Raw genomic sequence first — 14,163 nt, forward strand, 5'->3', positions numbered from 1 at the left:
TTTTCGTCAATGCGACTGTCACCTGGGATGGCAACATCAATGATCCAAACCTTTTTCTTTTCCACAACTGTGATGTCTGGTGTGTTGTGTTCCAGAACTTTGTCAGTCTGGATTTGGAAGTCCCACAGTATCTTTGCGTGCTCATTTTCCAATACTTTTGCAGGTTTGTGATCCCACCAGTTCTTTACTGCTGGGAGGTGGTACTTGAGGCATAAGTTGTTATTATTATTATTATTATTATTAAGTATTTGAAGGAGAAGAAGGAAAGGAAAAAAAAAAGCTAAAAGGGTGACTTTCCCAAGCTACCAAATGCACCCGCGCACCCCACCCACCCCCAATTCCAGTCAGTTCCACTAAATAAAAAGAACCAAGAAAATAAAAGAAAATGAAAAAGATTAAACTGTGGCGCTGAATACAGGAGGAGGAGCCAAGATCGGATGCTACGTGGTCTCATTATGGACGGGTATCCCTTGCCATTACAGGCACCTAAACAAACCAAAGAAAGCTGGATTGACCTAAGGAAATGGCTAAAAACATCTGTGCTCAAGCCTAATATCATCTGCAAATCTAAGGTTGTTGATGTTTCTTCCAGCAATTTTAACTCTAGCCTTGGATTTATCAAGTCCCGAATGTCGCATGATGTGTTCTGCATACAAGTTGAATAAGTAGGGTAAAAGTATACAGCCCTGCTGTATTCCTTTCCCAATTGTGAACCAGTCTTGTTCCGTGGTCTGTTCTTACTGTTGCTACTGGGTCGTTACAGAATACAGATTTCTCAGGAGACAAACAAGGTGACTTGGTATCCCCATACCACCAAAAACTTACCACAATTTATTATGATCCACACAGTCAAAGGCTTTAGAATAGTCAATAAAGCAGAAATAGATGTTTTTTCTGAAACTCCCTACCTTCCTCCATCATCCAGCGAATATTGGCCATTTGGTCTCTCATTCCTCTGCCTTTTCTAAACCCTGCTTATACATCTGGCAGCTCTCGTTCCATGTATTGCTGTAGTCCTTCCACACAGCTGAATAAAATCCTTCATTATCTGTTTTGAACTGGGATATATGGCAGTGTGGACTCAGATATTCCAGTTCAAAGTGTGATCGAGGTGACCTCCCCTCCAGGACTTTGTAAAAGATAGTTCAAAAATCAAGACTTTATGTTCTATATTCCATATATTTATAGTAGAAGGTGATTGAGACTTTTTACTGGAGTTTACTGTGGATTATCCCTGCATTCTGAGGCAAGAGATAACAACTTCATGAATTGTAAAATCATGCTGCTAAAACTCCACTTCTATGACTTTCCATATTGGGTTCCCCAGATGTTGTAAACCTCGTTCTTATCAAATGTTTTCAATTGTTTATATCATCCATGATTCCCCTTTATGCAATGTCACCCACCTTTATGGATTCTCCTTTATTTCCTTGAAATCTATCTATCTGCCTATATGTATTTGTACTCTTTGGGATCCCCGGAAAATATGTATTCTTCCCAGCAGGGTTTATGTTCCAACTTTATTTTAATTTTCATTCTATCCCATATAATTGTCAAATCATGAAATCAAATGGGAAATATTATGACCCCAACGTGAACTCTAGCCCTATGACCCAGACCTCCCTTCCCAAAAACAAAAGGATAATCTGCCACCGTTTAATCCAATCTCATTCCGATCGCATGGACAATATAGGGTTTGAGTCACCAAAATTCCTAAAGGTGACTCGCCCCCAAGGCAAACATTGTCATATCCCAGGCCAGGACGCCTCAGGAAGGCACCCCTGTGGAGCCCGTCAATGACGGCTCATCACCACCCTTCTTTACTTCCCGTCTGACACCCCAAAGGCATATCTAAGATCTGTGAACGTGACAGGACCCGGACATCCTTGATGGGTGCCATTAATTCCTTTAGAAATCGGCTGGGCCAGAATTAATCTGATATTTCCTGTCCTGTCACCTCATTGTTTCAATAGCTCCCGCCTCCTCCTCTCTGATTGGCCCAGGTGGGGACAAAAAGTGGCTCCCCATTGGGCCAGCAGAGCAAGGCGGGAAACGAAAGCCCGCCTCGTTCAACCTCCCAGCCTATCCGCGATCAGATGGGCGGGGAAGCGGGGCGGGAAATTCAAAGGGCTGTCAGACCGAAACATTGTATAAATATGGCTTTATTTGAAACATATGTTACGCTAGTAGATTGAATGATCGCTATTAGCGTCCTTTTCAGCTGAATTGCTCAATAAAGACTCCTTGGCGGATTTTCCTTCATCTTTGGCGGACCTTCTTCATTTCAGGCTTCAGGTTGTATTGCGGCTTATATTCTCCTTTTGGCTTCGCCAAGGTCCGTTCCCTCAGGACCGGGTCGGGTCTCTCCTAAAGGGCCCGATCCCCTAAAGTGCGGTCGACAACATAATTTGGCTTTACCACGAAGGGACTTGCTTGGAAGTTCCAAAAATCAATTTTTTTAGGCTAAAATTCCAAGCGGCGACCTTGGTCCAGATATTCTGGAACAGGTTGGGGAGAGAAACGGCTGCAAGGAGGGCCCTCCGACCAACAATTTGACCTCATTTCACATCCAAATTTCTCTGGCAGTCCCTTTCTCTCTCTAGATCTGATTCAGGGTACTGAACAAAGGAGCCAGATAGGAGGAAGCAGATTTTTAGCTCCTCGAAGGAAAGGCGCCAACGTGAAACAGGGGACGCCCTGGAAAAAATAAAAGGGAACCGGCCCCGTTGTTAAGACCCAGGTGGGCGGAGCTCTGGAGGTATTGCACTTCGGATCAGGGCTCGGTAACAAATTCCTGGTGAAACGCGGGAACATCTGGCACCCGGTGGCGTGTGAGAACAGTCTGGCTTGTAAGATTACAGGTTCAAGGATCGTGGGGTAGGGGAACGATTGTGTTCTCAGGGCACCTGCGGATTCCACGAACGCCAGCCATTCAGCCTTGGTGTAGGGAAACTCTTGAAAGGACGAGTTGCATCCGGCCGGTGGGTGAGTCGTTACTCCATTAACTGTCAGGTACTGGGCAGGGGCTGAGCCAAGGATGGGTGTTTGTTCAGCACATCTAGGGTGTCCCACCCCAGTAGACATCCCCAGGGATTCTCCATTGGGCAAGATCCTGGCCAATTGGGGTGGGCTTTGCATCGAAAAACATGGTGCAGGCCAGGTTGGGCTAACTCAGAGCACATAAGTGGCCCCTTGTGGCCCTTGAAGGGGGAACAGCTTGCCCCCCCCCCCCCGCTCGAGTCGCCGAATTCGGAGTGTTGACCTAAGGTGACTCGCCATGGGGAGGGCAGGTGGTTCCAGCTTGCTTATGCTGCGATGTTCATGGCCTTAAGCCAGAGGGAGAGTGGAAGGGGAGAGGGGGTCCAAGTCTTCCCATGCAGGGACGTGGGCTCCAAACCTACCCTCCTCAGAAGCTCCTCTCTAGACCTACTTCCCCTTACCCCCTCCTCCAGAGGATTTTCTGGACACATTTGCTTGCCCTCTCCCCCAATCCCTATCCCTACTTTTTCTCCTCACCCTGAGTCCTACACGGATCCAGGACTCCCAAATTGGCCTTCCAAGGGAACCCTTACTTCAGGGATCCCCCCCCCCAAGAAATTCCCCTCCAGAGAGTTCAGCCCAGTCTAACGTGAAGGAGGGCTCCCAGCCCCCTCCCCTCTCACCCCGAAACACACCTGATCCAAAACACTGTTCCTCTTCTCAAGTCACACTCTCTCAGCCCCCATCCCAGCCGTTCCTTTGAAGCCTGATGCCCCCCCCCCAAATTGTATCTGCCCCTGCCACTCAACTCCTGCCACATTCTGAGTTTTCCTCAGATGGGAAGAATCGCCCCACCATCCCCCTCCTTCTCTTGCCCCCACCAGGCTCTCTCTCTCTCTCTCTCTCTCTCTCTCTCTCTCTCTCTGCGCTCATTCCTCTCTTGGAGAGAGAGGAGAAGGAGGGGCCGCAGGGAGATTGTGCAAAGAGGACACTTTTTTCCTCTTCCTGTTTTTGGAGGGGCAAAGGGGGGAGAAGATTCAGTCCTGAAGCCTGCCACCAAGATCTATAGTTCTCCAAGGATTGCTTCCTTCTTTCAAATCAAATCTTCTCCAACTTGATATTCTGCCTTGCCTACCCTCAAATTGTACCCTTTTTTTCTTTTCTCTCTCTCTCTCTTCCCTGGCCTGAGTGAAAATCTCTCTCTCTCCCTCAAATCTCAAATCCATTTCTCCTCTCCTTCCTCTCTTCTCACCTTTTAAAATCCCTTATTTCCCTTTGTTCCCATTTTCTAGACACTATCCCTAAGATTTTACCTCAGTGTTGTCTTATATTTTCTTTGGTCCTTACAAAAGGGGGGAGGGGGGCCATTCCTTTAGCCGCTTCTGTTTCTTAATTTCCCCTTTTTCTTTCTTTCCCATCTGGGAAGCATGGCAAAGGATTTGGGTGGGGGAGGGGGACTCCCAGAAAAGTGTTGATTAAATTTTGTGTGTTTATGTAATGTGTGGGCTGTAAACTCTTCTCTACTCATCCCGTTGCCTTAAAAGCCACCAGTGATATATAGTTTTCTGGGAAGGAGGGCTGGAATGGACTAGCTTAGTGCTATGCTCTCTCTCTCTCCCTTTTCTTCTGTGCCATCTCACCTCCCTATTTTCAAAGGTTCAAGCCCTAATATTTTGTGAGACCCCCCCCCCCCCCAGAGAAAACCTGCTGCTTCTGTGGTTTTGTGATGACCCATGGGCCTTGTAGTCCTGCTCAGGACATTGTAATTCCTGATGAAGATGAAAACTTGGGTTTTTTACCTTCCCAGTCTGAACTGGATTCCTCTCAGCCAGATCTTTCCCAGGCAGATCTGGGAACCTTGCACCTGCAAGAAAGTTGTCTCCCAGAAGTATGTCAAACAAGCCCAGAGCCTACTTCTCCCGTATTCTTGCGCCGGGAGTTTTGTAAACAACAGAGAAGTTTGGATTCAGCTTCGCGCAGGAGTGCAAGGATTGCAGCTAAGAATGTGGCCAATTAAGACTGCTTCTCGTGAGAATCTTTGGGGAGTCTCACATCTGGTCTCAGAGTTAGCTTTCGGTTCTGATTCCCAGAGAACTGCTTCGGCGGGAAAGCTAGACTCTATTTAGGTGTTTTACCCGCGTAGTAACTTCGCGGAGTCAATTCGTCAGCCTACGGAGCGAGTTGTGTCTGGACAGCGCGCTCCGATTCAAGCCTCGCTCCTGCTCAAGCCTTGCCTAGCTATCCAGCCTTCGCCTTGCTTCCCAGCCTTTGTTTATCTACGGACTTTGCCTTGTTTTCCAGGATCAATCCTTGCCTTGTTCCACGGATTTATCAAGTTATTCCACGGACCTTGTTCTTGTTCTTAGTTACCTTGTTCCACGTTCAAGCCTTGTTTCAAGTATCAAGTTATTTCCTAGCCTCGCTCAAGTTTCATGGACTAAAGGACCTTGTCATCTCCCCTCACTTTGCTTGGCAAAGTGAGTGTTTCGGTTATTGGATTACAACTTTGGACCTTAATATTTCTTATTGGACATTGCTTTTTTGGACTAATTCTGACCTTTCCTGAAAGGTCTAATTCTGAACTATTTTCTACACTTGTTTTTATTAACTTTATATATTCCTTCAATAAAGATATTAGATAGATTCTGGCCTCTGTGTATGGTTATTGGTGCTCTGCAGCCTGGGTCGTGACAGTTTGACTCCGCCACCCTAAGCACCAATTAACCTCGGCCAGAATGTCTACCGGAGTCGTACCTGGGCCGAGCGGCCAGCCGATTACCTACACCATCGACAAGGAAGAGGTGGACCGAATCCGTGATAAGCTCAATGCACAGGATGGAGAAATAAGGGGTTTGAAGGAACGCGGAGTTCGTCTTCCGGCCATGGCGTTGCCAACCAAGTTTACTGGAGAAGCTTCTAAGGTTCATGTCTTCCGTCGCCAATGTCAAGCTTATCTGGAGGCCCGTGCTGCCGAGTTTCCCCAAGAAGACATCAAAGTGGCATGGGTTTACAGTCTTCTAGACGGGCCAGCGGCCAGCTGGGCGACGGCACTGTTCGACCAAGTCTCTCCACACCTAAGATCAGCGCAACACTTCTTGGACCACCTCAAGGAGACTTGGGGAATCGAGGACAATTTGGAGGCAGCCGGTCACAAACTCCGTCGCCTTTTCCAAGGAGACAGACCTATGTCTCAGTATATAGCCGAGTTCCGAGTGCTGGCCCACAACACCGGCTGGAACGATGTAGCCCTCAGGGGACAATTCCGGGAGGGTCTCAACATTGAAATGCTGGAAGAAATCTCCAAGGTGGATCCTCCCCAGACCCTCGAGGCACTCATTGATCAATGTTTACGGGCTGAAGTCATGATTGCCAACAGGAAACAGTGGGTTCGAGGCCAGGGCAGTAGAGCCGGGGCAAAACCCCCCGCTCCCGCCAGCGTTCAGCCACGTCCGGTGTGGAGACCCCCACCGCCAACCCCATACCCCAGAGGAGGCGAGGAGGTGCCGATGCAGTTGGGCAATGTGCGTCCCAGACTAGATGCCGCCGAGAAGGCCCGTCGTCAACGCTTAAACCTCTGCTGGTACTGCGGGAACGGGGGCCACTTCGCCAGAGAGTGCCCAGCCAAAGGGAAGCCTGCCGCCCGTCTTGCGGCGGCGTCCTCCACGGAGACGAAGGCGTCTGAGCCGACTGGCACACAGCCGGCGGGGGAAGCCAACGACCGGGTGTAGAGAGGCTCGCCAATCCGGTCAAAAAATCCATCCAAGAGCCGCCAACCGGGGTCCTGTTCCTTCTCGTGGTCACATTATGGTCAGCAAAAAGGGGACCCGTCATGATCCACGCCATGATAGACTCTGGAGCTACCAACAATTTCATCGATAGAGAGTATGCCGACTCTCTGGGATTACAATATCATGATTTCAAGAATGCCCGTGTGGTGCAAGCCATAGACGGCCGTCCCCTCAAGACGGGCCCCGTAAGTCAGTGGTCGGAACCCACCAGGATGTGGATAAGGGAACATATGGAAGAGATTTCCTTCTTTGTTACCGAGGTCCCCCATTTCCCTGTGATTTTGGGAATTCCATGGCTGACTCTCCACGACCCTAACATCTCCTGGTCCAACAGAGAACTGCAGTTTGCTTCACCGTATTGCCAAAACCATTGCCTCGTAGCCAAGGTATGCCATGCCACAGACACCGAGCCCATCATCACCTTGCCAAAGAAGTACTCCGAGTATTGGGATGTATTCAATGAGAAGGAAGCCGAAAAATTACCCCCACATAGACCTTATGACTGTGCCATTGACTTGGTGGAGGGGGCCCCGATCCCGCGAGGGCATCTCTACTCCCTGACTGAACCAGAGCAAGAAGCTCTCAGGGAATTCCTAGAGACAAACCTTCGCAAGGGATTCATCAGACCCTCTCAATCCCCAGCCGCCTCCCCAGTGATGTTTGTGAAGAAGAAGTCAGGGGAACTACGCTTGGTGGTGGACTACAGAGCATTGAACAATATCACCAAGCGGAACAGCTATCCCCTGCCCTTAATCTCGGATCTACTGGATCGGCTTCGAGGAGCCAAGGTTTACACCAAGCTGGATCTTCGGGGGGCTTACAACTTAGTTCGCATCAGGGAAGGGGACGAGTGGAAGACCGCCTTCCAGACCAAATTCGGATTATTTGAGTCCCGAGTTATGAATTTCGGTTTATGCGGAGCCCCCGCAACGTTCCAGCATTTTGTCAATGACATTTTTCAGGACTATCTAGACAGGTTCTTGATAATCTACCTGGACGATTTTTTGGTGTTTTCCAGATCACAATCAGAACATGAGAACCACGTCAAAATGGTGTTACAACGATTGCGGGATCATGGACTTTATGCCAAGCTGGAAAAATGCGCTTTTGATCTACAAGAGGTAGATTTCCTTGGTTACCGCATCTCGCCTCTAGGGCTTTCCATGGATCCAGCCAAAGTTTCAGCAGTATTGGAATGGCGGGCGCCAACTAACAAGAAAGAGGTGCAGCGTTTCTTGGGGTTCGCGAACTACTACCGCAAGTTCATTCCAGATTTTGCCCGCTGGTCCGACCCCATCACTAGCTGCATCCGTGGAAAGCAGCCTTTCCGCTGGACTGATCAAGCAGAGAAAGGGTTCCAGCAACTAAAGAAACTATTCACCTCCCAGCCAATTCTACAACACCCAAATCCTGGAACCCCTTTTGTGGTGCAAGCGGACGCCTCTGATGTGGCAATTGGGGCTGTACTTTTACAACCGGTGGGAGATCACCTCCACCCCTGTGCCTTTTATTCTCGTCAACTAACCACACCAGAGAGGAAATACACCATTTGGGAAAAAGAACTACTGGCCATAAAGGCAGCCTTTGAAACTTGGAGACATTGGCTAGAAGGGGCCAAATTTCCCATTGAAGTCCACACTGATCATCGTAATCTAGAACATCTAAGAACTGCCCGCAAACTAAATCAGAGGCAGCAACGTTGGGCTTTATTCTTTGAACGTTTCAACTTCCAGATCCATTATGTGACCCCAGCCCAAACCAAGCAAGCAGACGCCCTGTCACGTAAACCGGAATACGCTGCAGGACGCAAGGAGACCTTTGAATCCCAACTGCTACAACCTGAGAACTTTGCCACGCTCACGGTGGGGAACACCAAATCCATTCCCATTGGTTCAACTTCCCCTACTCCAGGACCCATCTGTGCTCAAGAAATCAGGGCTAGTCAGCAAGCAGATGCCTGGGCGCAGGACCAACTTCGCCAAGGTCTGCATTTTCCCTTTTCGCTTAAAGATGGGCTGCTCTGCTATAGAAATCATGTTTATATCCCACCCGGACCGGGCAGGGAAAAAACGCTTCGTCTGTGTCATGACTGCAAACCAGCAGGACACTTCGGACTATTTAAAACTATGCATTTGATCCTAAGGGATTTTTGGTGGCCCAAGATCCGCAAGGATGTGGAAAAATATGTCAACACCTGCCCAGTATGCCAGCGCTCCAAGATACGAAGGGAGAAGCCCTCAGGGCTTCTACACCCCCTTCCTACCCCATCTCGCCCATGGGAAATAATTTCCGCGGATTTCATCACTGACCTACCACCTTCCTGTGGATTCACCACGATCTTAGTGGTGGTGGACCTATTCACCAAGTTAGCCCATTTCATTCCCTGCGAAGGTCTCCCCACGGCCAAGGAAACTGCGGATCTATTTCTTCAACATGTTTTCAGACTACATGGATTGCCCAAGAGTTTAGTCACAGACCGTGGATCTCAATTCACCTCTCGTTTTTGGAAGGCACTACAAAAACTATTGGGCATAGACTCTCGCTTATCTTCAGCTCATCATCCCCAAACAGATGGGCAAACGGAGCGCACCAATGCCACTTTGGAGCAGTATCTTCGCTGTTATGTAAACTATCAACAGGACAATTGGGCTTCTCTGTTACCACTGTCTGAGTTTGCCTACAACAATGGAGTTCAAGCTTCTACAAAAGAAACGCCGTTCTTTGCAAACTACGGCTTCCATCCACGTTTCTTCCCCCCTGTCATTGAAACTTCAGAGGTTCCCGCAGCAGAGGATTGGCTGCAGGAACTCACAGCGGTGCAACAACTTTTGCTCCAGCAACTGGATCAAGCCAAGGAGGACTATAAACGCCACGCTGACAAACATCGCCAGCCGGGCCCCGAAATCAAGGTAGGAGATCGGGTTTTCCTGTCCACTCGCTTTCTGCCCTCCCACCGCCCTTGCCGGAAGTTAGATGCCCGTTTCATTGGTCCCTATCCAGTGGTGGCGCAATTAAACCCCGTGACTTTCAAACTCCAACTTCCGCGTTCAATGCGCATTCACCCAGTGTTTCACCGTTCCCTGCTCCTTCCGGCGGATGGTGTGCGACCTGATACAGACCAACCGGCCCCCCCTCCTGTTTTGATGAATGGGGAGGAGGAGTTCGAGGTTGAGGACATTTTGGATTCTCGCTTTCACCGCCGCCGCCTACAATATCTCATTGACTGGGTGGGTTTTGGCCCTGAGGAACGCTCTTGGGAAGACGCCTCCACAGTCCATGCTCCTGATCTAACCCGTCGCTTTCATCAGACCTATCCCACCAAACCACGACCTCGCGCCTCGGGGAGAGGGCCCCAGTTTGGGAGGGGCCTTGAGGAGGGGGATAGTGTGATGACCCATGGGCCTTGTAGTCCTGCTCAGGACATTGTAATTCCTGATGAAGATGAAAACTTGGGTTTTTTACCTTCCCAGTCTGAACTGGATTCCTCTCAGCCAGATCTTTCCCAGGCAGATCTGGGAACCTTGCACCTGCAAGAAAGTTGTCTCCCAGAAGTATGTCAAACAAGCCCAGAGCCTACTTCTCCCGTATTCTTGCGCCGGGAGTTTTGTAAACAACAGAGAAGTTTGGATTCAGCTTCGCGCAGGAGTGCAAGGATTGCAGCTAAGAATGTGGCCAATTAAGACTGCTTCTCGTGAGAATCTTTGGGGAGTCTCACATCTGGTCTCAGAGTTAGCTTTCGGTTCTGATTCCCAGAGAACTGCTTCGGCGGGAAAGCTAGACTCTATTTAGGTGTTTTACCCGCGTAGTAACTTCGCGGAGTCAATTCGTCAGCCTACGGAGCGAGTTGTGTCTGGACAGCGCGCTCCGATTCAAGCCTCGCTCCTGCTCAAGCCTTGCCTAGCTATCCAGCCTTCGCCTTGCTTCCCAGCCTTTGTTTATCTACGGACTTTGCCTTGTTTTCCAGGATCAATCCTTGCCTTGTTCCACGGATTTATCAAGTTATTCCACGGACCTTGTTCTTGTTCTTAGTTACCTTGTTCCACGTTCAAGCCTTGTTTCAAGTATCAAGTTATTTCCTAGCCTCGCTCAAGTTTCATGGACTAAAGGACCTTGTCATCTCCCCTCACTTTGCTTGGCAAAGTGAGTGTTTCGGTTATTGGATTACAACTTTGGACCTTAATATTTCTTATTGGACATTGCTTTTTTGGACTAATTCTGACCTTTCCTGAAAGGTCTAATTCTGAACTATTTTCTACACTTGTTTTTATTAACTTTATATATTCCTTCAATAAAGATATTAGATAGATTCTGGCCTCTGTGTATGGTTATTGGTGCTCTGCAGCCTGGGTCGTGACAGGTTTTAACTTTTTCTTGTCTCTCTCTCCTCAAGCCTCCCTTATCTTAGAGAGAAAAGGGGGGGGATGGAAGAATTGATGTATTTTTCTATATGTGAGTTTTTTTTCTCTCTCTCTCTCTCTTCCACTTCATGTTTTCCTAGGCCAAAATGCACTTCAACATTCTCCTTTTTCAAAGCTCCCCCCCCCCTTCCTTCCCAGCATCCCCATTTCTCCTTATAAACATTCAGTCAAAATCCTGGTTTACTTTTATAGTAAAGGCACTCTTTCACTCTCCACAGTTCCCCAACAATCTCCTTTCTTCCTTTCGGGTCCTTCTCCCTCCTTTTCCCTGAGTGCATGCGTGTGAATGTTTTAAAAATCCCTCTAACTGCCTTTAATTATGAGGGGGGGCAGTACAGAGTCCAGGGGACCTTCCAGGCACAGCTGAAGAGATCCAGAGGACCGGACCCAACCACCTGACTGAGGACATCAGACCAGACTGCAAGACCCATAATCCATACCTGCCACCATGAACAGTTCTAAGACCTGGGTAGGGGCTCTCGGAGTGCGCTGTGGATTTCATGCAGCAGCTAGAACCCAGAGGCCATTGGAGATGGTCCTGTGAGGGTAAGCCCGGACCCCCAGTCACCCAGAAGAGACAGCCCCACCTGTGGCTGATCTGAGACCCCTACGGGGGAAGCAGCCCCATCTGCCTGGCTCAGGGGCTAGAGACTAAGACACTGCTGAAAGGATTCTTGCACATGGCAGGCTTTTATGGCCAGACCACCGTATGGTGCCCTCCAGCTGGCCTGGTTCTGCCCTGGCAAAGGGCTACTGAGTGCAGGTCTGCCTTTGACGCTGCCAAGGAGGCCCTCATGACATCACCAGGGGACAGAATTGGCCGCCATGGCAGAAGATGTCCCAGAAGAAATGAACAGGATTCTACCAGTGACCACCATGAGGGAAGGATGTTCCACTTTCACCAGAGCTGTGCCAAAGAAGGACCCCAGGACTGCTGGAGCCCTCACAAGGTATGAGTGACTTCCCTGACTAACCCCACCACGGGAGGGAGGGGGGGGGCTTATAATCTGTCCTTAGTTTCCCTAGGCACTCTCTCCTTTCCGTCTCCTCTGTTGGAGTGCTGGACCTGCCTGCAGTCACCAGGAGGCGCCGTGCTGTGAGGCGCAGAAGCTGTGCCCAGTTGCCCCCAGCTGCCAACTACAAAGGGGGGCCCAAGCTGCAGCCAAGAAAAGGCAGCCAAATGGGAGTACTGCATCACAGCCTCCATCATCCCCAGCCCTCACCACCTCCACCTTCATGCTCCATTTCCCATGACTCCAGACCAAGGGACATCTGTTTCAACACCATGGGATCACCCACCACTGACTGAACCTCAGCTTTCACCTCTTCAAGCTCCTGCCCTCCAACAAAAAGGCACAATCTGATCTACCAAGGCAGAGGCCCTGCATGCAGTAAAATGTCGGGGCTTTGGGAAATGTTCATAGCCATTTCCAAGCCCCGAAGGGGGGAAAATGTGATCGAGGTGACCTCCCCTCCAGGACTTTGTAAAAGATAGTTCAAAAATCAAGACTTTATGTTCTATATTCCATATATTTATAGTAGAAGGTGATTGAGACTTTTTACTGGAGTTTACTGTGGATTATCCCTGCATTCTGAGGCAAGAGATAACAACTTCATGAATTGTAAAATCATGCTGCTAAAACTCCACTTCTATGACTTTCCATATTGGGTTCCCCAGATGTTGTAAACCTCGTTCTTATCAAATGTTTTCAATTGTTTATATCATCCATGATTCCCCTTTATGCAATGTCACCCACCTTTATGGATTCTCCTTTATTTCCTTGAAATCTATCTATCTGCCTATATGTATTTGTACTCTTTGGGATCCCCGGAAAATATGTATTCTTCCCAGCAGGGTTTATGTTCCAACTTTATTTTAATTTTCATTCTATCCCATATAATTGTCAAATCATGAAATCAAATGGGAAATATTATGACCCCAACGTGAACTCTAGCCCTATGACCCAGACCTCCCTTCCCAAAAACAAAAGGATAATCTGCCACCGTTTAATCCAATCTCATTCCGATCGCATGGACAATATAGGGTTTGAGTCACCAAAATTCCTAAAGGTGACTCGCCCCCAAGGCAAACATTGTCATATCCCAGGCCAGGACGCCTCAGGAAGGCACCCCTGTGGAGCCCGTCAATGACGGCTCATCACCACCCTTCTTTACTTCCCGTCTGACACCCCAAAGGCATATCTAAGATCTGTGAACGTGACAGGACCCGGACATCCTTGATGGGTGCCATTAATTCCTTTAGAAATCGGCTGGGCCAGAATTAATCTGATATTTCCTGTCCTGTCACCTCATTGTTTCAATAGCTCCCGCCTCCTCCTCTCTGATTGGCCCGGGTGGGGACAAAAAGTGGCTCCCCATTGGGCCAGCAGAGCAAGGCGGGAAACGAAAGCCCGCCTCGTTCAACCTCCCAGCCTATCCGCGATCAGATGGGCGGGGAAGCGGGGCGGGAAATTCAAAGGGCTGTCAGACCGAAACATTGTATAAATATGGCTTTATTTGAAACATATGTTACGCTAGTAGATTGAATGATCGCTATTAGCGTCCTTTTCAGCTGAATTGCTCAATAAAGACTCCTTGGCGGATTTTCCTTCATCTTTGGCGGACCTTCTTCATTTCAGGCTTCAGGTTGTATTGCGGCTTATATTCTCCTTTTGGCTTCGCCAAGGTCCGTTCCCTCAGGACCGGGTCGGGTCTCTCCTAAAGGGCCCGATCCCCTAAAGTGCGGTCGACAACAAAAGCAGATATTGTGGGTTATTCTGCCTTGATATTCTGGGGTATATAGCTGTGTGGAAGGGCCCTACCTTGCAGGATCTTGAGCATTACCTTACTGGCATGTGAAATTTTGTTACATAGTGTAATTTCACATTTTTCTACTGTTGGGAGTCTTTCATCCAGTTGTTTGCAATCACAGCAGACTATAAAGAGCAATAAAAGGTGGCACTTTCAAAACATCTTTC

The 14,163-nt window shown here is 48.8% G+C and overlaps 1 long non-coding RNA gene across 1 annotated transcript; it reads left to right on the top strand.

The window, feature by feature from the left end:
- Positions 1-1,094: 1,094 nt before the first annotated feature.
- Positions 1,095-12,990, top strand: LOC134299030 (uncharacterized). The gene is made up of 2 exons (XR_010006191.1): positions 1,095-4,697; positions 11,125-12,990. It is a non-coding gene; the product is annotated as an uncharacterized LOC134299030 (long non-coding RNA).
- The last annotated feature ends 1,173 nt before the right edge of the window (positions 12,991-14,163 follow it).

The sequence above is a fragment of the Anolis carolinensis genome, chromosome 4 (genome assembly GCF_035594765.1).
Source record: "Anolis carolinensis isolate JA03-04 chromosome 4, rAnoCar3.1.pri, whole genome shotgun sequence".
Lineage (NCBI taxonomy): Eukaryota > Metazoa > Chordata > Lepidosauria > Squamata > Dactyloidae > Anolis > Anolis carolinensis.